Source organism: Bos javanicus, chromosome 10, assembly GCF_032452875.1.
Source record: "Bos javanicus breed banteng chromosome 10, ARS-OSU_banteng_1.0, whole genome shotgun sequence".
NCBI lineage: Eukaryota > Metazoa > Chordata > Mammalia > Artiodactyla > Bovidae > Bos > Bos javanicus.
This window is the reverse complement of record NC_083877.1, coordinates 25989105-26015138: the sequence shown is the minus strand read 5'-3', so window position 1 is coordinate 26015138 and position 26034 is coordinate 25989105. Positions and strand designations below refer to the sequence as shown.

At 44.5% G+C, this 26034-nt stretch overlaps 1 pseudogene; it reads right to left on the bottom strand.

Moving 5' to 3' along the window:
* Positions 1–1223: 1223 nt before the first annotated feature.
* LOC133255954 (heterogeneous nuclear ribonucleoprotein A1-like) lies at positions 1224–15744 on the bottom strand (annotated as a pseudogene).
* Positions 15745–26034: the final 10290 nt, after the last annotated feature.

The following is a 26034-nucleotide window of genomic DNA, read 5'->3' as shown; positions in this document are numbered from 1 at the left end:
GAACACATGACTATATTTAAAATGGATAACCAACAAGGACCTACTGTATAGCACATGGAACTCTGCACAGTGTTAGTTGGCAGCCTGGCTGGTAGGGGTTGGGGGAGGATGGATACATGTATATGTATGGCTGAGTCCCTTCACTGTTCACCTGCAAATATCACAACATTGTTAATTGGCTATACCCCAGTACAAAATAAAAAGTTCAAAAATAAATAAATAAAAAGCCAGGTCATAACAGGTGAGACAGCTTCTGCCTGGCTTTCCCTCTCTGTTGTGGGACACCCACACTTGGACCCAATCATCACGTTGTGAGGAAGATGGTGCCACGTGGAGGCCTTGTATAAATATCCAGCCAGCAAGTCCAGCTAAGGTATTAGAATACATTACTCTCACATCTCACATACTGTTCACCACTAAAGCACCCTGAATCCTGCCATTCTTCTCTGACCAAAAGAAGGGGAGCCTCATGATCATCTTATCTCAGACAGAGAACTTTTTGGATCTCAGATTTCTAGACTCCTAATGATAACCCTGGCCTAATTTTACTTGTTGACAGATCATATCTTAAAACTGAAACTGGAGGTTATCAAGCAGGATATGCTCTCATTAACCTACATACTTCAGGGGATGAAGACTCCCTCTTACTGGAGGCAGTCTCTACAGATGTGGTAAAAATAGCAAAAGAACTGAGATAGATGGGCACCAATCTGAGTAGCTGAAGTCTATCCTCTGTGGACAGATACTCCAAGGTAAAGATCATGGTAGGAGAAAGGAGGAGCTGAGTCCTGCCCAGATAAGAGATAAAGAGACCGGGAACTTATGGTTGCTGGAGGGAAGGGATAATTAGGGAATTTGGGATGGTCACATATACACTGCTATATTTAAAATGGATAACCAACAAGGACCTACTGTATAGCACATGGAAATTTGCCCAACATTATGTGGCAGCCTGAATGGGAGGGGGGATTAGGGGAGAATGGATACATGTATGGTTGGTTGGTTTAGTCCAACTCTTTGCAACCACATGGACTGTAGTCTGCCAGGCTCCTTTGTCCATGAGATTCTCCAGTCAAGAATACTGCAATGGGTTGCCATTTTCTTCTCCAGGGGATCTTCCCAACCCAGGAATTGAACCCAGGTCTCCTGTATTGCAGACAGATTTTTTACCAACTGAGCTACAAGGGAAGCTTGGATACATGTGTATATATATATATATATATATATATATATATATATATATACTATCACAACATTGTTAATCCAGTATATTCCATTTGTTGTTGTTCAGTTATTCAGTCGTGTCCAATGCTTTGCAACCCCATGGACTGCAGCATGCCAGGCTTCCCTGTCCTTCACCATCTCCAGGAGTTTGCTCAAACTCATGTCCATTGAGTCGGTGATGCCATCCAACCATCTCTTCCTCTGTCATCCCTTCTCCTCCTGCCTTCAATCTTTCCCAGCATCAGGGTCTTTTCCAATGAGTTAGCTCTTTGCATAAGGAGGCCAAAGTATTGGAGTGTCAGCATCAGTCTTTCCAATGAATATTCATGACTGATTTCCTTTAGGATTGACTGGTTTGATCTTCATGCAGTCCAAGGGACTCTCAAGAGTATTTTCCAACACCACAGTTCAAAAGCATTAGGTCTTCCATGCTCAGCGTTCTTTATGGTCCAACTCTCACATCCATACATGACTATTGAAAAAACCATAACTTTGACTATTTGTACATTTGTTGGCACAAAAGGAAAAGTTCAAAAGGAAAAAAAAGAGAGAGATAAAGAGATTACATATTTCTCATTCTTGAGGTAAAAGAGAACTTTCCAACTGCACATGTGCAGAAAGGCTCCTCAGGGGCTGAAAAGATGGCATACCACTGCATAATAGGTGGTGTCAACCTTCCCACAGGCCTCTGTGCCGAAATCCGTCTTGGCTAAGAGATTTGCACAAACAGGAGAGGACTCTGAATTTATAACAGAGGGACTCAGAGCCAGGCAAAGCAAGATGATTGGCCAGAGGAAACCAGGAAGAAGTGCTCCATGTAAGTGATTTAAACCACTGCAAGAGTGAGACTGTCTCTCTGAGCCACCCCATCCCTATCCCACCCCACCAGTGTATATCTATTCACATGTATCTTTTTTTCCTCTTAATAAACACTTCACTGTTTCACTATCTTCCATCGCTTTGTTGAATTCATTTATATAAAGCAGATAAGCCAGGGACTTCTCACTATCTGCTGGCACTTGTGGTCTAATGATTAGGATTCAGTGCTCACTGCTGAGGCCTGGTTTCTTTTATTTTTTTTTAACTTTACACAGCACATTAAAAAAAAAAGACATTTATTCAGCATCATGATCAGACTATCACATTTAGCACTCAACAGCGTGGGTGCAAAAAAAAAAATCTACATTAAAACCCTTTGTTGGAATGCTTTACACTTTACACAGAACAGAAACTAAAATAACCTGTTTTACAATTAGTCACAAGTACAGTCCTCGAGTTTTTTGCCCATACACATGCTGCTGCTGCTAAGTTGCTTCAGTCGTGTCCGACTCTGTGCGACCCCAGAGACAGCAGCCCACCAGGCCATCCCTGGGATTCTCCAGGCAAGAACACTGGAGTGGGGTGCCATAGTCTTCTCCAATGCATGAAAGTGAAAAGGGAAAGTGAAGTCGATCAGTCATGTCTGACTCCTAGCGACCCCATGGACTGCAGCCTACCAGGCTCCTCCATCCATGGGATTTTCCAGGCAAGAGTACTAGAGTGGGGTGCCATTTCCTTCTCCACTATACACATGAGTATTGTCTAAAACATGTCTTCTTTGTAGCAGCTAGGCCCTGCCACCACGGTGCTTGGCTGAGTTCACAAATCTATTGTAACCTGTAGCTTCCCTGTCACTTCTCTGGTTCTCCTCTCCTGCTAAGCTTTGTTTCCTGGCAGTAATTAAAACCTTCTGCCACTGCCATAGCTACTGCTGCTGCTGGAGCCATCATAGCCACCTTGGTTTCATGGTTTGGCAAAGTATTGGCTTCTACCACCATAGGGGCCAGAACTCCTGCCTCTAAAGTTTCCTCCTTTCATGGGTCCAAAACTTGAAGATTGATTGTTGTAATTGCCAAAATCATTGTAGCTTCCACCACCTCCAAAATTCCTTCCGTCATTACCAAATCCATTATATCCATCCCCACTGCCACCATATCCACCACCACCATGGCTGCCACCAAAGCCACCTCAACCACTGAAGTTTCCTCCACCCCCAAAGTTGTCATTTCCACTGAAATCACCTCCATGACCTCCACCAAAGTTTCCAGAACCACTTCGACCTCTCTGGCTGGATGAAGCACTAGCCATCTCTTGCTTAGACAGGGCTTTTCTCACTTCAAAGTTATGGGCATTCACAGTGTGGTATTTCTGAATGACAATCTTGTCTACGGAGTCATGGTCATCAAAGGTTACAAAATCAAAGCCTCTCTTTTTGCCACTGCCTTCATCAGTCATGATTTCAGTTACTTCAATTTTCCCATACTGTTCAAAATAATCTCTCAGATGATGTTCTTCAGTGTCTTCTTTAATGCCACCAAAAAAATTTCTCAGTTAAGTGGGCACCAGGTCTTTGAGAATTGTCACGTGAGTGTATGTTCCTCGGTTCTTTGTCTCATCACAACAAAGATTTGGAGCGACGGACATTAAAGCCCTTGGCGCGTCATAGCTCTCGGGTCTGGGACAAACCATGCTACAGCTCTTAGGCAAATCAGTGTTACAGATCTATTTTATTTAGAAGATAGCAGGAGAGTGAGAGAGAGAGAGAGAGAGAAAAGAGCACACGCACGCAGCAGAGACAGTCCGTGAGAAAGCGCTTTGGCTCCTCCTTTTATATGTTTTTTCCTCCACCTGGGCCTGCCCTATGTAAATTGGGCTTAGCCAGGAGTGCTGTTTGTTCTGTTTGTTCTGCCTAAAGTCTTCACTCTGGTCCTTGGACCTTCCTTGTCTTTTAGCCACCGCCATTTTGGACTCCTTTTCCCTATTCTACCTACCTAACATTCCCCCCTCAAGAGATTGGAGGCCCAATTCTTTGGGAATAGGGGCGTCGAGGTCTTTCTGGCTACTTCCTGCTGAACTGGGACAGCGAGGGGTATTGGGCCTCCCCCTCTTGCTAGTCTCAAGCCTCAGAGTCCTTATAGCGGTGTCCAAGGGTGTGTGATATTTTCTGTGGTCAGCTGCAGTTTTATATTTTTGTTGAACCGGCCCTGCATGTTGTAGCTGGTTGACCTGGGCAGAGACAAAACAGGTTAGCCAATTGACAGTACATGGAATAATCATAATCATCATCAATATAGCATAATAAGGACTAGTAGGGACATTGGTCAATTTTAAATTCACGTCGCCAGGATAGCTCAAGTCCCTCCTTGTTCAGGGATCAGAAGATCTATCTCCTGTCTGTCTTGGAGTACAGTCTCTGTCAAGCTGTGTTGGCTCCTTAGAGTTATCCTGAGAAATCTTATCCCCAGAAACCAGATTTTGGGGGTGTTCATTAGAGTGGCACTCACTGGTAGTTCTGAATAGGTATCAGATTTCCCAGGGGCTCACAGGTGTATCAAGTGTCCTCTTCTGTTTTCTTCCATGGCTTGACTCCTGAGTAGTGAATCCAGGAGTCATGTCCTGGTACCTTGACTGCTGTGGGGGTAGAAAGTATTACAGAGTAGGGGCCCTTCCATGTGGGCTGGACTTGAGCCTTTGGGGACCCATCTTTCCAGACTTTAATTAGGACTTGAGTTCCTGGAGCACATAGTGGTGACTCCTTAGAATCTTTTGGGCCCTGGTTCATACCCCACAAGCGTATATCCTGTTGGAATTGCCCAATGGCTATGGTATAAGACTAGAGGGTCTGAACCTCTGGATCTAGGAAGAGGTCATTGACATAAACAAAAGGTCTCCCATATAGCATCTCATAAGGACTAAGACCAACCTGTTCCTTAGGGGCAATGCGGGTGTGGAGGAGAGCTATTGATAAAGCCTCCTTCCATCCCAGGGAGGTCTCCTGGGTTATCTTTTTTATCACTGATTTTAAGAATTGATTGGCTGTTTCTACTTTTCCTGAACACTGAGGCCTCCAGGCACAATGGAGATAATAATGCCCAATGCTTTCGAGACTCCTTGGGTGACCTTAGAAGTAAATGATGTCCCATTGTCACTTTGTAATGACCTGGGCAGACCAAATCTTGGAATGATTTCATGGAGCAGTTTTTTAACTACCTCCTCAGCCTTCTCAGTCCGGGTGGGAAAGCCTTCAATCCATCCTGTGAATGTATCTATCATAACTAATAGGTATTTATACCCTTGAGAAACTGGCATCTGGGTGAAGGCCATCTGCCAGTCCTCTCCTGGGTAGGCCCCACGTCGTTGGACGGGCTGGGCAAGCTGGGGTCTTCGAGCTCCTTGAGGGTTGTTTAATTGGCAAGTGGGACAAGAGGAGACCCCCTGTCTTATAGTTGTTTGGAGGCCTGTTCCTCTGAAGGACCTTTCTAGTAATCTTTGGAGGGCCTTTTCTCCTAAATGAGTAGTGGCATGTAAGGAGTTAACCAACTTCCATTGGAGGTTTCCAGGCAGAAAAAGGAGTCCCTCCTTTTGGAACCACCCCATATGATCTTCTTGAAAGCCCTCGCTCTTAGCTTTAAGAATCTCACTTTCAGTATATGAAGGAGTTTCTGGCAAATTAGTCTGTGGAACTAAGGTGGCAATCCCTATTAGGTCATGGTTCTATAATGCTGCTCTCCTAGCTGCCTGATGAGCTGCTTGGTTCCCTCATGCCACTTCTATGCTCTCTTTTTGGTGTCATTTACGGTGGGAGACTGAAACCTCAGTGGGCAGATGGACTGCCTCCAAGAATCTGATCACCATATTTGATCGGGGACCCTCGGGTGGTCAAGTGGCCCCTTTCTTTCCAAACAGCCACATGTGCATGTAGCACCAGAAAGGCAGACTTGGATCAGCGTAAATGGCTATTCTTTTTCCTTTTCCCAGCTCTAAAGCTCGAGTCAGGGCTATGAGCTCAGCTAATTGGGCTGAAGTACCTGGTGGCAGAGGCTTAGCCTCTATGGTCTCAAAATTGGAGACTACTGCATACCCGGCTCTTCTTTTTCCATCCAAGACAAAGCTGTTTCCATCAGTGTACCAGATTTCCTCAGGATTGGTTAGAGGATTTTCTGACAATCCCTCTTGGGGTTTTGTCCAGTGGTCCAAGGTTTCTAGACAAGAGTGAAAGGGGAGAGAGCCCTCGGGGGTAGGGAGGAGGGTGGCTGGGTTAAGAACCTCACAAGGGGATACAGTGAGGCCTGGATTTTCCATCAGCATTACTTGATATCTGAGGATTCTTTGATCAGACATCCATAAATGGCCTCTCCCATTTAGGAGTTGTTTTACTTAGTGGCTGGTAAAAATAGTTAGTTTGCCCCCAAAGGAGAGTTTTAAAGCATCTTCTATCATGATTGCAATAGCTGCAAGATTTCGAAGGCGGGGGGGGGGGGGCAACCTCAGGTAGTTGGATCGAGCCTCTTGGATAAGTAAGCTACGGGCTGGGGCTCAGATTCCAACCTTTGAGTTAATACTCCCAAGGATATTCCCTCTCTTTCATGGACATAAAGTTGGAATGCTTTTTCTGGGTCTGGCAACCTCAAGGCAGGTGCCTGAGTTAAGGCCTGTTTTAGTGTAGCCTCTGCCTCCTTTTGAGGAGTTCCCCACATCAGTGAGATTGAATCATCTCATCCCTTTAAGCTTTCATATAAGGGCTGGGCAATTAGACCATAATTGGGTATCCAGATTCTACAATAACCAGTTAGCCCCAGGAAAGCTCGCAATTGTTTTCGAGTCGTGGGGGAGGGCAACTGGAGGATTCCTTGTACCCGATCAGAGGACAGCCTCCTGGACCCGTGTGTCATCTGAACTCCCAGGTAAGTGACCTTTGTCTCGACCATCTGTGCCTTAGCACGGGAGACTTTATATCCCCTTTCTGCCAAGAAATTTAGAACCTGAATTGCATGTTGTTGGGCACTTTTCTCATCTGGAGAGCAGATTAGCAGGTCATCTACATATTGTAATATTTTCCCATTAGGTCCCAGGTCCAGATCTAGGAGATCCCAGCTAAGGGCCTGTCCAAACAGGTGGGGGCTATCTCTGAACCCCTGAGCTAATACTGTCCAAGTCATCTGTTGGTGTTTTTCTCCTGGGGCCTCCCACTCAAAGGCAAAAAGGTATTGGGATTCTTTAGCCAGTGGTATGCAAAAAAAAAATGCATCTTTGAGATCCAAGACTGTAAACCACTTGGCACTGGGTGGGATTTCTCCCCAAGATTACATAGGGATTGGGTACTGTGGGATGGAGGGGGACTACAGCTTCATTTATGATCCGGAGATCTTGAACCAGTCGCCAGGTTCTGTCTTTTTCTTTACTGAGAGGATTGGGGTGTTACATGGTGAACTGGTGGGGACCAATAGCCCACAAGCAAGGAATTTATTTATTAAAGGCTGTAGTCCCTCCCGAGCCCCTCTTTTGAGAGGATATTGTTTCCAATTAGGAATTCGAGTGGGATCTTGGAGGACAATGATGACCGGTTCAGCTTGGTGGGCTCGTCCAGGAATACCCTGGTCCCACACCTGGGGGTTAATTTTGTCTTCCCATAGTTTTTGGTCCCTCTCTATTGAAGGTGTAATGGGTTCTTCAGTAGTAACCAGGAGCTGTAGAGCTCTACGGGCTGAAAAACTTCCCATCACAAGGGTGGTCCCCAGCTTAGTGAGTATATCTCTTCCCAATAAGGGGGTAGGACACTCAGGGACCACCAGAAACTGGTGGGAAAATATTTGTCCATCCCAGCAACAAAGAAGTGCTCGGGTGAATCTTTTAGTAGTTGCTTTTCCTGTAGCACCCAAAATGGTACAGGTTTGGGAGGAGAAGGCTCCAGAGTAGGAGATCAAGACAGAGTAGGTCGCCCCTGTGTCAACCAAGGAATTCTCGGACCTACCTGCCACATCCAGTTGCACCCTTGGCTCCAGCCCCGTGATGGTTATCTGTGACAGGTGGGCTGGCTGGAGCAGGCCGCTTCAGTCCTCTTGAACCATCGTGAAGGTAGGCTTGGCGCTTGACCTTGAGGCTCTTGGGTCCCCAGGGCAGAGTGCCGCCCAATGTCCCAGTTGATGGCATTTGTGGCAAGCCGTTCTAGGAGACTTGTCAGGGTTTGGACACTCTTTGGCCTAATGCCCCGCCTGTCTACAGTTCAGGCATCTGTCTTGTGCCTTATCCTTCAAGGACTTGGGGTTTGCCATAGGGCTTCTCTGGAAGGCAGCCAGCATCTGGGCATGCCTTGTCTCTTTCTTTCTCTCCTTCTCCTGGGCCTTGGCCTCCTTTTCCTGTTCTCTGTTATAAAAGGTATTGGTGACTGTCTGGACCATCTCATCTAAAGAGGCAGCAGGGTCCTGCTGTTGTAGCTACTGTAACTTAATTCTGATATCTGATGCACATTGGGACAGGAATTTGTCCTTTAAAATCACCCATCCCTCGTAAGAGTCTAAGTCCAGGTTGGTAAACTTTTGGAGTGCTTCTTTTAGCCTCTCCAGAAAGGCAATGGGGTTCTCATTGGGCTCCTGAGTTATTGCTGAGACCTGGGCATAGCTAATTACTTTTTGTTGGGCTGCTTTCAGTCCTGCCTTCACACAGATTAGAAAATGATCTCTTTCCCAGATGTGCTCAGGGTCATTATAATTCCACTTAGGATCGGAGGAGGGGACTGCAGTTCCCCCTATTGGGTATCTATCACTGGACATGTGGAGCCCTGTTGCATACTTCTGGGCTTCCTTTAAGACCCTGGTATGTTCAGGATCAGATAAAGTTTGACTAAATATGACCACGATGTCTTTCCACGTCAAGTCAAAGGCCAAGGTAATATGTTGGAATGTATCTATATATTTGCCTGGGTCATCTGTATAGCTTCCCAGGTCTTGTTTGATCTGCCTTAGTTCTAAGAGGGAGAAAGGCTTATGGACCCGGGTTGGTCCGAATTCTCCTCCAGTTTCAACTAAGGGACATACTCAAGCTGGCTTTTGTGGAGGAGGTGCTCCCAGATACGGGGGCACGTTTGGGTATGAGGAAGGAGCACCAGGCAACTCGGGAGCTGTGGGAGGTGAACCTTCACGAGGGGGTTCCTTTTCTTGGTTGCCTGTGCCTAACACCATTTGCCTAGTGGGCTCACTTTTAGGGCATACTACAATCCCATACTTAAGACAGAGTTCCTTCATATCTCTTAGTCGGAAGAAAATTTGGACATAGGGGATCTCTGTCCATTTCCCTTGTCTTTTGCAGAATAATTCTAATTGCAGGATGGTATTGTAATCTAAAGTTCCATCCTCAGGCCAGTGTTCCTCGTCCCCCAGTGGATACTGTGGCCACGCAGTGGCACAAAAGAATTTCAAACGACTTCTCCTTAGAGCTAGAGCGTCGAACAGCTTCCAGTTCTCAAGGATACATTTCAAGGGCGTCTGCCGGGAAGTGGATTGGTTACTTCCCATCTGAAAGACAGTCATGGCAGGGAGAAAAGAAAAAGACCTCTTTCGATTTCCTTAAGGGTGAGTCTTTCTGAAGTTTATCCTACCCAGAACTGTTGCAACCTGAGAGTCAGGCGTCCCTGGGTCAGGGTGCAGATCCCCAGGCAGGCTGAGGCATGACAGCCTCCTAGAGACTGAATCTGCGGGCAGGTCGAGGCGTGATGACCTCCTGGGATCCCCCGGACTGGAGTTTGGGCGTCCCCAAGATCTCCAGTGTGCCCAGTATTGGGTAGGATTAGGGGGTTGGATATTATAGAGTATTTCCCTCCCAAGGCCAACTATTTTCTGGTTCTCTCTCCAGAAGATTGTAGAGGCAACCTTGTGGGTCTAGATGGGGCTCAGGAAAAGAGCATGAAACATGAGGGAAGTGGGCAGAGCACAAACTTTGAAAGAATGACATAGCACAAGGGTATAATGTAAACCAATTAAAATCAATTGGGTCCAAGATGACAAGTCAAATTCAAGTAAACCTTAATCCCCAATCTATAAACCAACAGACACACCTAGAGGTGGCAGGACAGCTCCAAGGCACAAGGTCAGAAGAGGGAGGAGTGGGTGGTTCCCCAATGGCTGGGATGATCCTCTCATTCATTAGCATATGAATTCCATCCCCTCACAAAACCTAGCCAGGCCTAATTCCATGGCCGCAGCCCTTGCCCTCGGCAATGGTTCACACCCTGAAGGGTGGCTTCTCTCTGGATCCTAACAAATCTACCTCTTATCGCTTTGTCTCTCAATGAATTTTTGCAATGAGGCATCAGAGCCTGAGTTTCATTAGTTTTGGCCGGGCTTGAGTCCCAGGAGAGAGCTGAAGGACAGGAGGAAAAAGCAGTGGGAAAAACGTGCCAAGGAATCCCCTTCATAGCCCGCCGGAAAATTTGCTAAATATCTGACCGGTGCTCACAATTTCATTGGTCTGATCTTTGGCACAGAGAAGAGAAAGGACAGAAGAACCCCCACCGGCTTGTGTAACAGCTACTGGGGCTCAGCAGATAGCGCCTTTGGGACATGCTGAGGAGTAGCCTCTCCAGAGTCCCTCAGTTGTGCCCCCTGCCACCCGCCTGTTGCGGGAGGTTCAAGGAAACAAGAAATGAGAGATTGTAAATGTCCCTCCAGCCATAGGAGCGAGGACCTCTTACCTTAATAGGAGGTCTTCTGGAATCTCAGACTGGGCTGCGTGAGCTTTCTGCTGAGTTCGTTTTTCGCTGTCCCGGTTTCCAGCACGATGGGCCTTCCCCTGGGCTGGGTTTCTTCGCCTTCTGCTTCTAGCTCGGGAGCTTTGCTGAGTTGGGCTCCTGCTGTGCTTGGCCTCTTCCACGCAGAGGTTGTTTCAGCCAGGTTAAATCTGAGTCATGGCACTATAGATGTCACGCGAGTGTATGTTCCTCGGTTCTTTGTCTCGTCACAACAAAGATTTGGAGCGACGGACATTAAAGCCCTCGGTGCGTCACAGCTCTCGGGTCTTCGACAAACCGTGCTACAGCTCTTAGGCAAATCAGTGTTACAGCTCTATTTTATTTAGAAGATAGCAGGAGAGAGAGAGAGAGAGAGAGAGAGAAAGAAAAGAGCACATGCACAAGGGAGAGTCTCTGAGAAAGTGCTTTGGCTCTTCCTTTCATATGTTTTTTGCTCCACCTGGGCCTACCCTATGCAAATTGGGCTTAGCCAGGAGTGCTGTTTGTTCTGCCTGAAGTCTTCACTCTGGGCCTCGGACCTTCCTTTGACCTTCCTTGTCTTTTAGCCACCGCCATTTTGGACTCCTTTTCCCTATTCTACCTACCTAACAAGAATCTTCTCTTGAGACAGCCCTCTTTGGTTCCACAACTCTTCCATCCACCTTTTGTGGCCTTGCATTCATGGCCGCATCCACCTCCTCCACCGTGGCGTGTGTGACAAACCCGAAGCCTCTGGAGCACTTGGTATTTGGATCCCTCATTACCACACAGTCTGTGAGCATTCCCCATTGCTCAAAATGGCTCCTTAGACTCTCATCGGTTGTTTCAAAGCTCAATCCTCCGATGAAGAGCTTCTGCAGCTGTTCGGGCTCTTTGAGAGACTCTGATTTAGACATGATGGCAGTGGAGGCGGGGAAGACTTCAACAATGCTTTCTCGGAGTGTCCACGGGCAGGAAGGTGAAGCCTGGTTTCAATCTTTGGTTGAGGATATGAGATCTTGCTTCAAGCCACTCCTGGCCAAGGCCACCCAAGGTCAGAAACAGAATTAGAAGTAGAGCTTGAAGATGTGACTTCATTGCTGTAGTTTCATAAGAAAATCTTAACGAAGGAGGAGTTGCTTTCTGATGAGTGAGCAAAAGAAGTGGTTTCTTGAAATGGAATCTACTCCTGGGGAAGATACTGTGATTATTGAAATGACAACAAAGGATTTAGACTACAATACAAATATAGTTTCCCTGGTGGCTCAGATGGTAAAGAAACTGCCTGCAATCCAGTAGACCCAGGTTCAATCCCTGTGTTGGGAAGATCTCCTGAAGAAAATGGCAACCCACTCCAGTATTCTTGCCTGGAGAATCCCATGGACAAAGGACCCTAGTGGGCTACAGTCCATGGGGTCACAAAGAATTGGACATGACTGAACGACTAACACACACACACACACACACCCCAACATAGTTGATAAATCAGTGCTTTGAGAGGACTGACTCCAGTTTTTAAAGAAGTTCAACTGTGGGTAAAGTGCTATCAAACAACATTGCAGGCTAGATAAATTGTTCTTGAAGGGAAGAATCATTTGATGCTGCAAACTTCATTGTTGTCTTATTTTAAGAAACTGTTGAAGACACATCAAACTTCAGCAGCCACCACCCTGGTCAGCTATCAAGGCAAGATCCTCCACTAGCAAAAATATTATGACTTGCTGAAGGCTCAAATGATGGTTAGCATCTTTTAGCAATAACGTATTTTTATTAAGGTATATATATATATTTTTTAGAAATAATGCTTCACACATTTAATAGACAACAGTACAGTATAAACATAACTTTTATATGCACTGGGAAACAAAATCATGTGACTCAGTTTATTCCAATGTTCACGCTATTGCAATAATCTGGAAATAAAGCCATAATATCTTCAAGGTAAGCCTGTATACATTTTTTGCTTGCATTTTGTCCACTTTTAAAATTTGGTTTTAGAAAGAGAGTTCACTAAAACAATTTTTTTCTCTTGCTGCTAAGTTGTTTCAGTCGTGTCCAACTCTGTGCGACTCCATAGACGGCAGCCCACCAGGCTCCCCCGTCCCTGGGATTCTCCAGGCAAGAACACTGGAGTGGGTTGCCATTTCCTAATTCAAAGGATCCATCATTTGGTCATCGATGAGTAGGATCTTCATCTTAAATAGCAACTCAAATTAATGCATTTCCATGGCTTACATCTCAAAATAGAGTATGCAGCCTTCACAAGACCCAGAAAGTTTACTCCTAGAGTTAGTCTAAGAAAGTACAAGCCTTCAGTGCTACAGGCGGTAGCACCTGGTGTAGTAAAAATGGTGTCTCTAGTTTCCCAGGAGAATGTTAAATGCCTCCAGTGACAGACCCACTAATCTGTGATACCAGGTAATGGTGCTACTGGAATGGCATGTTTTAAACAAACACTGAAAAAGCAACAAAAATTAAGTTTACAGAAACCCCTTACAGACTTGGACTCCTGAAAAATTCCCCTGAGAGCTGGCTATTGGGTTGACCCACGAAGCTGCACCCTGGTAAGTGTAAGTGTACTCTCTGGATGGTGGAGACCACAGAGAATATTCTTGTTGGTTACAAAGCCAAGCTCTCAGGATATAGAAAAAGACGAAAGGAAAAATCTCAGCTTGTCTTTACATAGGAGACCCACAGCAAAGTTTGTCCAAACAAATGCCAGTCTGATGAGAACCATTAACTTCCCAGTCTGTGAGGCCAGTTTGAACATCAGGCTATGCCAGTGTTCTGCCCCATAGTTTTTCCTCCTTATGACAATGACAAAAGACAAAGACAAACAGTGACCATCTCTGAGAAGAAAAGGCTCAGTGCCAGAGTCACTATGTCCAGGGAACTAATTCTGAAAGTATTTTTTTCAAGTAATTTAAATTTAGAAAGAGAGAAAAGGGACTCTCACAACTTCCTTTCCACTTAATCCTGCAGGCAGATATCCAGGAGGTTGCTGGATAAGAAATCCCACTTTCTGCCAGCTTTTGTCAGGTGTCCCAGGATCTCTCAGCTACAACAGCCTCTGGGGAAGAGGAGTCTGGGCAGTATCATGCTGATTGTGCCAATTGCTGGGGATGGGAACATGTCCCTCCTACCTCTCTCAAGTTCTTTTGGCTATTCTAATAAGTAGGTTAAATGCAGATTAACAGGAATAAGAGGACGGATTTACTTTGTGTATATAGAGGTCTCATAGAAAAAGGAGCTGATAAGTATCCACCTTGCAATGCAGGGGACACCAGTTCAATTCCTCATCTGGAAGATCCCACATGCTTCCTGGCAATTGAGCCTGTGCTCTATCTGATACTGAGAGAGATTGAAGGCAAAAGGAGAAGGGGGCAGCAGAGGACGAGATGATTACATAGTACCACCAACTCAGCGGACATGAATTTGAACAAATTCCGGGAGATAGTGAAGGACAAAGAAGCCTGGTGCGCCACAGTCCATAGGCTTGTGAAGAGTCAGACGTGACTTAGCAAAAACAACAACCTACAACTACTGAAGCCCTGTGCACCTAGAGCATGCATTTCACAATAAGAGAAACCACCACAATGAGATGCCCTAGCACCGCTACTAGAGAGTAGCCGCCCCACCCTCTCTGCAGAGAGAGAAAGCCTGTGTGTAGCAATTAAGACCCAACTCAGCCAAAAATAAACATTAATTAATTAATAATAAAAGAAGTAGGACCTACGAAGTGTCCAAGGCAGGTAGCTGTTATACTGATGAGATTAAAAAAGCACACACACACACAAAAAAAGCACAATATATTTGTGAGGAATGGACAGAGCTAAGAAACTTAGTCTTAGTAAAGAATCTAAACAGAGTTTGGGCTTGGGGCAGTTGCTTAGTAAAGAAATAACAAGGGTAGTTTTACAGCCTTCTCAGCCCTGGTTTCCTTATCTCTGGGGATAAAGATATCTCTCTGCCTCCTAGACAGGGAGGAGACCTTTCGAATGGGATATTTATTTACTGCTTTCTGGGAAACAAAGAAAAGGATCAGAGTTTCTTTTTTGCACTGGCTGTTTCTTTGTAATTTTAATTCAAAATAATCAATATGTCACCTTGATGTATTCTGTGCTGGCCTGCCCTAGTCCCAACAGGGTCACTGTTACCTGTCAACAACAGAATTCCGGGAAAATTGTAAAGGTTGGTCATGGTCATGAACCAAAACCTCAAGTGCCCTTTGGATACCTTTAGATACTCCCCTAACTTCTACACTCCATGGGATTTAAATGTTTTAGTTATTTTATGTAGAGTTTCAGGATGAGTTGTATCTAATAGCACTGTATCTTTGCCAAAGGGGCTTCCCTGGTAGCTCAGCTGGTAAAGAATCTGCCTGCAATGCAGGGAACCCCAGTTTTGATTCCTGGGGCAGGAAGATCCCCTGGAGAAGGAAATGACTACCCACTCCAATATTCTGGCCTGGAGAATTCCATGGACAGAGGAGCCTGGCAGGCTATGGTCCATGGGGTTGCAAAGAGTAGGACAGGACTGAGCCACTTTCACTTTGCCCAAGAGCTACAGCTTTACAGTTGCTAAAAAAGCTGCTTGGTTTAGATTCTTCTTCTAAGGGCATCCCAACTTTAATATCAAGTGATTGAGGCACAAGCTTTATGGGAACAATTATAAAAGAACTCTCTATGGTGTTACCTCTTACTCAAAAACTGAAGGCAACAAAAAAACAAATTAATAAATAATAGCAAAAACAGAAATAAAGAAAGCTGTCCTTTTTTCATACACAATCTTCTGGAAATTCTGTAAAGGACTAACAGCATCCTTAAATTATTATTAGCAATATTGGTGGATGGACCTAGAGATTGTCATACTGAGTGAAATAAGTCAAAGAAAAACAAATATCATATGATATATCTCTTATATGTGGAATCTTAAAAAAAGGTACAAATGAATTTATTTATAAAACAGTAACAGATGCAATGGACATAAACTTGGGCAAACTCTGGGAGATGGTGAGGGACAGGGAAGCCTGGCATGCTTCAGTCCATGGGGTCATGAGGAGTTGGACAGGACTTGGCGACTGAACAACAGCAGAGTTACAGACTTTAAAAAAAAAAAAATATATATATACACACATGGTTACCAGGGAGTAAAGTGGGGAGGAAATAAGTTGGAAGATTGATATTGACTTGTACACACTGCTATATATAAAACAGATAACAAGGACCAACTGTATGTTCTTCCCTTATGGCTCTGCTGGTAAAGAATCTGCCTGCAATGCAGGAGACCTGGGTTCGATCCCTGGATTGGGACGATCCCCTGGAGAAGGGAAAGGCTACCTACTCCAGTATTCTAGCCTAGAGAATTCCATGGACTGTAAAGGTCATGGGGTCACAAAGAGTTGGACATGACTGAGTAACTTTCACACTCACGAGGACCTACTGTATAGCACAGGGAACTCTACTCAATACTCTGTAATGGCTTATATGGGAAAAGAATCTAAAAGGGAGTGAATATATGTATATGTGTAACTGATTTATTTTGTTGTACATGTTAGGTAGGTAGAATAGGGAAAAGGAGTCCAAAATGGTGGTGGCTAAAAGACAAGGAAGGTGAAAGGAAGGTCCAAGGACCAGAGTGAAGACTTCAGGCAGAACAAACAGCACTTCTGGCTAAGCCCAATTTGCATAGGGCAGGCTCAGGTGGAGGAAAAAACATAAAAGGAGGAGCCAAAGTGCTTTCTCACGGACTCTCTCTCTCTCTGCCCCTCCCTCCCTCCCTCCCTTCCTCCCCCGCACGCTCCTCCGCTCTCTTCTCCTGCTATCTTGGATTCTCCTGCTATCTTCTAAATAAAATAGAGCTGTAACACTGATTTACCTAAGAGCTGTAGCATGGTTTGTCCAAGACCCGAGAGCTGTGACGAGCTGAGGGCTTTAATGTCCGTCACTCTAAATCTTTATTGTGACGAGACAAAGAACCGAGGAACATACACTCGCGTGACATACACGAAGCTAACACAACACTGTAAATCATCTATACCCCAATAAAAATTTTTTTAATAAAATAAAATTAGCACTATTGGGAATTCTCTGGCGATGCAGTGGTTAGGACTGTCACGCGAGTGTATGTTCCTCGGTTCTTTGTCTCGTCACAACAAAGAATTGGAGCGACGGACATTAAAGCCCTCGGCGCATCACAGCTCTCGGGTCTTGGACAAACCGTGTTACAGCTCTTAGGCAAATCAATGTTACAGCTCCATTTTATTTAGAAGATAGCAGGAGAATCCAAGACTCGAAGACAAGAGAGTGGAGGAGTGCGTGGGGAGAGAGAAAGAGAAAGAGAGAGAGAGAGAGCGTGCGCATGCCTGCGGAAGAGAGAGTCCATGAGAAAGCGCTTTGGCTCCTCCTTTTATATGTTTTTTCCTCCACCTGGGCCTGCCCTATGCAAATTGGGCTTAGCCAGGAGTGCTGTTTGTTCTGCCTGAAGTCTTCACTCTGGTCCTCGGACCTTCCTTTGACCTTCCTTGTCTTATAGTCACCGCCATTTAGGACTCCTTTTCCCTATTCTACCTACCTAACAGGACCAAGCATTTTCACTGTGGTGGCCCAAGTCTGGTCCCTGATTTGGGAGCTAAGATTCTGTAAGCCGCAAGGTGTAGCCAAAAAAAACTAGCAATATTTTCAGAAATCTTTGAGCTTTCTTGACTACAGCTTCTCCTGGCCACTATCTCTATGGCCTAACAGACAACTCTCTTAGGAATACATAGATTATCCCCCTATGAATTGATAACTGGAAGGCATATGCATTGGGACTTCCCTGTAGCTCAAACAGTAAAGAACCTGCCTGCAATGCAGCAGACCTAGGTTTGATCCCTGGGTCGGGAAGATCCTCTGGAGAAGGGAATGGCAATCCACTCCAGTGTTCTTGCCTGGAGAGTCCCATGGACAGAGGAACCTCGCAGGCTAGAGTCCATAGATCCTATAAAGTTGGATATGACTGAGTGACTAACCCACAGAGGCACATGCATTTGAAATTTCACCTCCAATTCTAGACTCATCCCTACCATATGCAGATACGGCAAAATATTTTGAGAGACTCTTATGCTATATACCCAGTCCTGTCACCAACAGATTAAGGCCACACTCCCACAACATCTTTCTAAACAATTTCTGCATTATTTTCAATCAGAGGATTTTATCTATTGAAAGACACATCAGAGAAAAATTGTTCTTGAACCTCATAGGAAGGGACCTTATCAAAATACTGTTAACAACAAATACAGCAGTAAAACTATAGGAAATCAATTACTGGGTTCACAATTCACAACTACAGCAATTTAGAATTTCATGTAAGTAGAGGGCTATTTCAGTACAAGATCTCAAACTGAGGATTCTCAGAGATCCTTCAGAAACCACTAATCTTCAGAAGTAGACAGCTAGCCTAAGACCTTTGGAACAGATGATCACAGATAGTGGACAGCCTCTAGCCAGTATGTTGGGCCAAACTTCTATCCAATTCTTGTTTGTTTTTTTTTTATCTGCTTGCTTATAATTCTTATTATTTTCTATAGATTGCTTACTGTCATTCACCTATAAAGAGCCTTTTTCTCTTTTCTTCCTGACATTATAATTGTTAGGTCAGAATAGACTCATTCTAAAATGATAAATACATCAGGTGATACATGTCAATTCATTCAGTGGAAGGAATTCTTTCTCAATGTTTGCATATAGCAAATTGTCACAATGTAAACTTTAAATATCTTACAATTTTATTTGTCAATTATATCTCAATGAAGTTAAAAAGAAAAGGAAATACTCATTCAATTGCCATTTTCAGATGATCCCAAGTGGTAGCCACAAGACTGTTCTCAGTCTTACTGACTGCTGAATATACCAACAATCACCAGATTCCCATGATAAAGCCCTCTGAGCAATTCCAATTTCATCAAATAAGGCCACAGGTGATCACAGTCAATGGCATTTCTACTTGCACCCACTTGAACAATTGATTCCAAACAAGTCAACCGGTGACTCTGCTAGTGTCCTTCACACAACTGAAGTGCCCAGTGACCAGTGGTCAAGCATGCACTCTCTCCCAGAAAAAGACCCTCAGTTAATAAAATCTATTGTTCAGACCCTAGATAATTCCAAATTTGAACTCAACAATCTTTGTAGGGTGGTGAGCCAAACCTGAAAAAGACTAGTAGAAATCCAAACATGTTATGTAAGGCCTTGGTTCCAACCTCATGTCATAAACAGCACTTTTTTCCCTGGATCTCCGCATACCTCTCCGGGATACTACTTCCTTTGTGATCAGGATGCCTGGTCCTGTTTGCCTCAGACTAACACCTCATGATCATTAGGAATAGTATTCCAAGACTTGTCTGTAATTCTATAAATCACCAAGACTGGAAATTCCTGCTTAGATACAAAGCCAAGATGACGCCATTCTGGATTATTAATACTTGGGTGAGTTACAGGCTCATTTTTATTTGAATAATCAGAACAGTGTTCCCATCAGTGGGAATCATACAAACAGAAAACCTTTAAGAAACCTACTACTGGGGGAAGGGATAAATTAGGAGGTTGGGATTAAAAAATCCACACCACTATACATAAATAAAATAGGTAATCAACCAGGACCTATCGTATAGCCTGGAAACTATATTCAATACTCTGTAATTACCTATATGGGAAAAGAATCTGAAAAAAGAATAGATATATGCATATGTATAACTGAATAACTTTGCTGTATACCTGAAACTTTCACAACATTATAAACTAACTACACTTTAATATAAAATCTTAAAAAATAATAAGCCTATTACTAACTCTAGCAGCTGCTGTTAATGACACTAACCTTTGCCTTAGATGGATTAGAGGTCAGTCTCAACTCACTGGCATGAGTAGTGACAGACAGTCACATTGCTTAAGATTTCTTGTTGGCTAGTCATGGTGATGCCTGGGCCAGTACTAATACTTCCTGTTGTATTTGTCAATGAAATAGGCAAATTTAACAGGCCTTCCATTGTCTTTAAAGAAAAGCTATTTGGATGTCTAAGATTGAGCTTCATGACCTATGGAATATGTCTCTTGGCCTGGGTTGGACAGCTGGACTTTCTGGTTTTGAAGCTCCTCAGAGAGACTATTAATTTCTTTTGTTTTAGTGATAGTGATCATTATGCTGGTCTGCTGTACAGTCTTAAATGCTTATGTGCAGCCCCTCTCTCATCAGATGATCACCATGATGATCATCTACAAAAATAGAAAGATCAAGAAGATCTTACAATACAGTTGACTATGAAGATAACAGAACTGTTCCTGAGCAATGAAGATCTGGAATTCTTGCTTTTCACAAGTTGACCAACCTCTTGGAAGTGAGAGAATGAACACAAAGAGGGACTGAGAGACCGAAATACATGAACAGACAACAGCCAGACTATATTTAAGATAAACTTCTGATCCACAATCAGCATCAATAAATCCAGGAAACCTACTCTACGTCATAAACCAGTCCAGGAAGCCAAACAATGATATTCCATCCAGGGCAAAGGTAGTGTCATTAACAGCAGCTGCTAGAGTTAGCAAAACAGGTGGTCTATTGGCCTCAAACAGCTGTGACTAGATTACTAAGTTAAAGCTTCCTAATTTTTTGTCTCTGCTTCCCCATATTAGGACTTACTGGAAAAAACCAAATATGCATCTCTAACTGTAGGTTGTCCTGCTTCTAGTTAGCCCACTTCCAGCTCCATGCCAGCAGCCTCCAATTAGAGCACATCTGAAAACTTCTTTTTCCACCAATAAAAGTTTCCCACTTCCCTGCTTTTGAGTCTTTGACAAATAAAAGGGACAGTGGCTGATTTCTGACTCAGTTCAGTAGCTCAGCGTGTCCAACTCTTTGCGACCCCATGAATTGCAGCACGCCAGGCCTCCCTGTCCATCACCAACTCCCGGAGTTCACTCAAACTCATGTCCATCTAGTCGGTGATGCCATCCAGCCATCTCATCCTCTGTCGTCCCCTTCTCCTCCTGCCCCCAATCCCTCCCAGCATCAGAGTTTTTTCCAATGAGTCAACTTTTCGCATGAGGTGGCCAAAGTCCTGGAGTTTCAGCTTTAGCATCATTCCTTCCAAAGAACACCCAGGACCGATCTCCTTTAGAATGGACTGGTTGGATCTCCTTGCAGTCCAAGGGACTCTCAAGATTTCTGACTACAATAAACTAAATAAATTCACTCTTTTGTTCCCATCTGAGTGGTTTTGTTCATTTCCACATGATCTTTAAAACTGCAAAGAAAGGGGTATGTAGAGGGTGAGGGTTTTATTTTACAAGGAAGGTTTGTAAAATCTCAAGGACAGCCCCCCAAACACACACACACACACACACACTCATTAATATTCCAGAGTTCCTTGTCACATGTAGAAAGTAAGGAAGCAGAGAATAATTAGAAGGAGAAAAGATGGAAAAGTGGAGGCAGGCAAAGACGTGACCAGTGATTGGAAGGAGAGGGCAGTGAGGAGAAAAGAAGGAAGGAAGAAAGACCCAAAGATATATCTGAAGTCAGTGCTGTCCCTGACCTCACCCATCCTGGTTCCCTCTACAATCCAGATGCCCAATTTCCCCCAGAGGGAAATTGGCTAACCTCACCAAGATGACATCTTTTAACTCATTTTCTTTCATCCAGTAATTCCACATGCGATTCTAAGCCTGAGATGAAAGACAAGTTTTTTGTTGGTTGGTTTGGCTTGTTTGCTTTTAACTGCGCTGGATCTGCATTACTGTGTGCAGACTTTCTCTCATTGTGGCCCATGGGCTTCTTTTGTTGCAGCACAAGGACTTCTTGTTGCGGTGTACAAGCTTCTCTAGTTGTGGAACACTGCCTCTAGAGCATGTGGGCTCAGGAGATGAAAAACTAGCTTTTAGCAATTATGTGGAGAATGTAAAGCATGGGGTGGAGGCTAAGCTGAGATAATGAGCAACACTTCTCCCAGCTCTAGCTCTTCCTGTCTTCTACAGAGCTCCATCCTGCTGCAGGATCCTTTTCCCGGAATCTCTGTATTTAGGCTGTGCATGCTGTTCAATCGCTCAGTCAACTCTGACTCCTTGAGACTCCACAGACTGTCTAAAGCTGACCTACGAGTGGTGACAGGTCATAAGCAGAACTAGGCAAGAGGCTGCAGGGAGGGAGGCAGAGTCAGAGATCTCCAGCTGAAGCTTCCTTCGTCTGGGGACACTTCCTTTCCCGTCCCTCCCTTTGGCTTCAGACACTGAACGTGTTTGAACATAAATGTTTAAGAACTGATTCTCAAACAATCAGGTGAGAAGAGGTTTGCTAGGTCTGAGGATATTTAGGGGCTCAGGAGGGGCATGGATGCATCTTTGTCAAAGCTATGCTGTGTCTCCAGGTCTCAGCCTCCCTCCCTGAGCTTCCTCCCTGCTCATTTCTTCTATATCTCTGTGCAGAAGCTCCCTGCTTCACCTATTCTTTTATCGTCCTCCATAAGAATCCAAAACCATTTAGAAACCATACTGAGCATATACTTTAAGCCTTATTTCCAAACATAGAATACAATTTTTATATTCTTATTAAAGAACCTCATTTGATGAGGGTGGATATAAGTGGACTTTTTTGGAACAGAGAAATGAAGTTCCTGACTTCCTGAAATCTCCCAAGAAGACTGTTGAAAAGCCTGAGAGTGAAGGGGATGGTGTTGGGAAGGATCTCAAGCTGTAGGCGAATGAGAAACAAGAGGATGGTGTCAGAGACCCAGAAGATAGGAACGTGACTGACATACTCAAGCCCTTGGGATTCCAAGCTCGGGGATCCTGTCACCAAGCATGACTGAGCTATCCATTTCCCTGGTCTGCATTCTCCTGAGGGGTGATGGGAGGACCAACTTGAGTGTTCAAGGAAGGCTCCCAAGACCACATCAGTAACTAGCTGATCCTAGGCCTGGATGGGAAAGTGAAAGGAAGTGCACATTTGTCCCCTTCACAGAATGCTTGGAAATTAACCCCTGAAATCCCCTTAAATTCAGAGGCAGCCCAGGAAGGTTAGAACTACTTTACCACACCACTGGGCCCCGGGCCCCAAGGAACCTCCTTAGAGAGGCTGTGGCCAGGCCCACCCACACCCCCACACTCTCCTCTCGGGTAGGGCACTTGCCCCTCTCCCAGCTTATACAGTTTTCCTGGCTCCTCTTCAGGAGTGGGGCTCTGGATTCTGGGTCCTCTGAAGCCAACTCCATGGAGACAGAGGTCACCGTGGATGGAGATAATTTGGGAGTTCCCGAGGAGTCAAACAGCCCAAGTGGCCCATCTAGCCTGTCACAAAACTTTGCATTTATTGACATTTACTGAGCAGCTCCTTCCCCAGGGAAACATTGTTCAATCTTCTCCTAATTTCCACCTCCTGCTGACACCCCAACACTTCACCTCTCAAGACAAATCAACTGCAAAAAGGTAAAAAGCTTTCGAGGCTCTGCAGCTCCCTGTTGATTATCCCCATTTTACCAGGCTTCCCATGTCTCTTTCTGTCCATCCCACCCTCATACAGCCAGCAGCCCAAACTGGGAAAGAAAAGGGTTCTCAGAATTCCCTGGTGGACCAATGGTTAGGACTCTGTCCTTTAACTACCAAGAGTCAAGGTTCCATTTTGGTCAGGGAACTAAGATCCCATAAGACACGAGTTGCAGTCAAAAGATAAAAGTGAGGAGGGGTTCCAACACCTGAGCACAGGCTGCCCTTTCCCAGAGGGTGGCTCTGACTCCCATGTGACCTACAGGTGCGGTCAACAGTCTGGACACCAGTGCACACAGAGCTGGGCTCCCATCTTTCAACTCCACATCCTAGCCTCCACCTTATCACTATTTCCTCAGCCCAAGGACACACACATTCTCCACATGTCCTTTCTCACTCCAGTTCCCAGCCCTGTTTCTTCTTAAAGCAAGGTCAAACATTGCCTAGGATGCCTGAGCAAAGCCTGTGCCGTGGGTGGGGAACTGGAATGGATTCCAAAACAGCTACAGTCTCTCATTGTGAAATAATCCCCTTTTTCTAACCTTGGATTTCCCCCTTCCAGCTCTTCCTGTTGTGCCCTGTGGTGGGAGATATTATTTAGGTGGAGGCTATTATCAAGAGACAAGTCACGTGGATATGGAAGACATGCCGGAATCTAAGGTGAAGAGATTCAGCCTTATCAAGCAGGGGATAAGCCTCACATTTACTTAAGTGGGGTCTTTCATGGGGTCACTCAGTTCAGCCTCTTGACCTACTGGCTGACTTGCTTTGAGCCTTGAATTAAACAGTCCTGATGCCTTCTCCCATTGCAATCCGATCCAGCCAGTGTTGTCACCCCCAATACCTCCTCAACATGGGTGTTTCACTTCTCAGGGCTAATCCTTAATCCCTCTTAATCCTTGAGTTGGTTCTGCCGCAAACTCAACTGTTTTATGTTTTACCTCATTCTATCTCTCTTAAATAAGCAGAGTGACAATATACAGCCTTGATGTACTCTTTTCCCAATTTGGAGTCAGTCTGTTGTTCCATGTCCAGTTCTAACTGTTCCTTCCTGACTTGCATACAGATTTCTCAGGAGGCAGGTCAGGTGGTCTGGTATTCCCATCTCTTTAAGAATTTTCCACAATTTGCTGTAATCCACACCGTGAAAGGCTTTGGCATAGTCAATAAAGAGGAAGTAAATGTTTTTCTGGAACTCTCTTGCTTTTTCAATGATCCAATGAACAGATGCTGGCAATTTGATCTTTGGTTCCTCTGCCTTTTCTATCCAGCTTGAATATCTGGAAGTTCACGGTTCACGTACTGTTGAAGCCTGGCTTGGAGAATTTTGAGCATTATTTTGCTAGCATGTGAGATGAGTGCAATTTTGCAGTAGTTTGAGCATTTTTGGCTTTGCCTTTCTTTGGGATTGGAATGAAAACTGACCTTTTCCAGTCCTGTGGCCACTGCTGAGTTTTCCAAATTTGCTGACATATTGAGTGCAGCACTTTCACAGCATCATCTTTCAGGATTTGAAATAGCTCAATTGGAATTCCATCATCTCCACTAGCTTTGTTCGTAGTGATGCTTCCTAAGGCCCACTTGACTTCACATTCCAGGATGTCTGGCTCTAGGTGAGGAATCACACCATTGTGATTATCTGGGTTGTGAAGATCTTTTTTGCATAGTTCTTCTGTGTATTCCTCCCACCTCTTCTTAATATCTTCTGCTTCTGTTAGGTCCATACCATTTCTGTCCTTTATTGTGCCCATCTTTGCATGAAATGTTCCCTTGGTATCTGTATTTTTCTTGAAGAGATCTCTAGTCTTTCCCATTTTGTTGTTTTTCTCTATTTCTTTGCATTGATCACTGAGGAAGGCTTTCTTATCTCTTGCTATTCTTTGGAACTCTGCATTCAAATGGGTATAGCTTTCCTTTTCTCCTTTGCCTTTAGCTTCTCTTCTTTTCACAGTATTTGTAAGGCCTCCTCAGACGGCTGTTTTGCCTTTTCACATTTCTTTTTCTTGGGGATGGTCTTGATCCCTGCCTCCTGTACAATGTCATGAACCTCTGTCCATAGTTCTTCAGGCACTCTGTCTACCAGATCTAGTCCCTACAATCTATTTCTCACTTCCTCTGTATAATCATAAGGGATTTGATTTAGGTCATACCTGAATGGTCTAGTGGTTTTCCCTACTTTCTTCAATTTCAGTCTGAATTTGGCAATAAGGAGTTCATCATCTGAGCCACAGTCAGCTCCTGGTCTTGTTTTTGCTGACTGTATAGAGCTTCTCCATCTTTGGCTGCCAAGAATACAATCAATCTGATTTCAGTGTCGACCATCTGGTGATGTCCATGTGTGGAGTCTTCTCTTCTGTTGTTGGAAGAAGGTGCTTGCTCTAATCAGTGTGTTCTCTTGGCAAAACTCTATTAGCCTTTGCCCTGCTTCATTCTGTACTCCAAGGCCAAATTTGCCTGTTACTCCAAGTATTTCTTGACTTCCTACCCTTGCATCCCAGTCCCTTATAATGAAAAGGACATCTTTTTTGGGTGTTAGTTCTAGAAGGTCTTGTAGGTCTTCATATAACCATTCAACTTCAGCTTCTTCAGCATTACTGGTCAGGGCATAGACATGGATTACTCTGATATTGAATGGTTTGGCTTGAAAAAGAACAGAGATCATTCTGTCATTTTGGAGATTGCATCCAAGTACTGCATTTAACTTATATGCTTATTTAAATTATATGCAGAGTACATCATGAGAAACACTGGCTGGATAAGCACGAGCTGGAA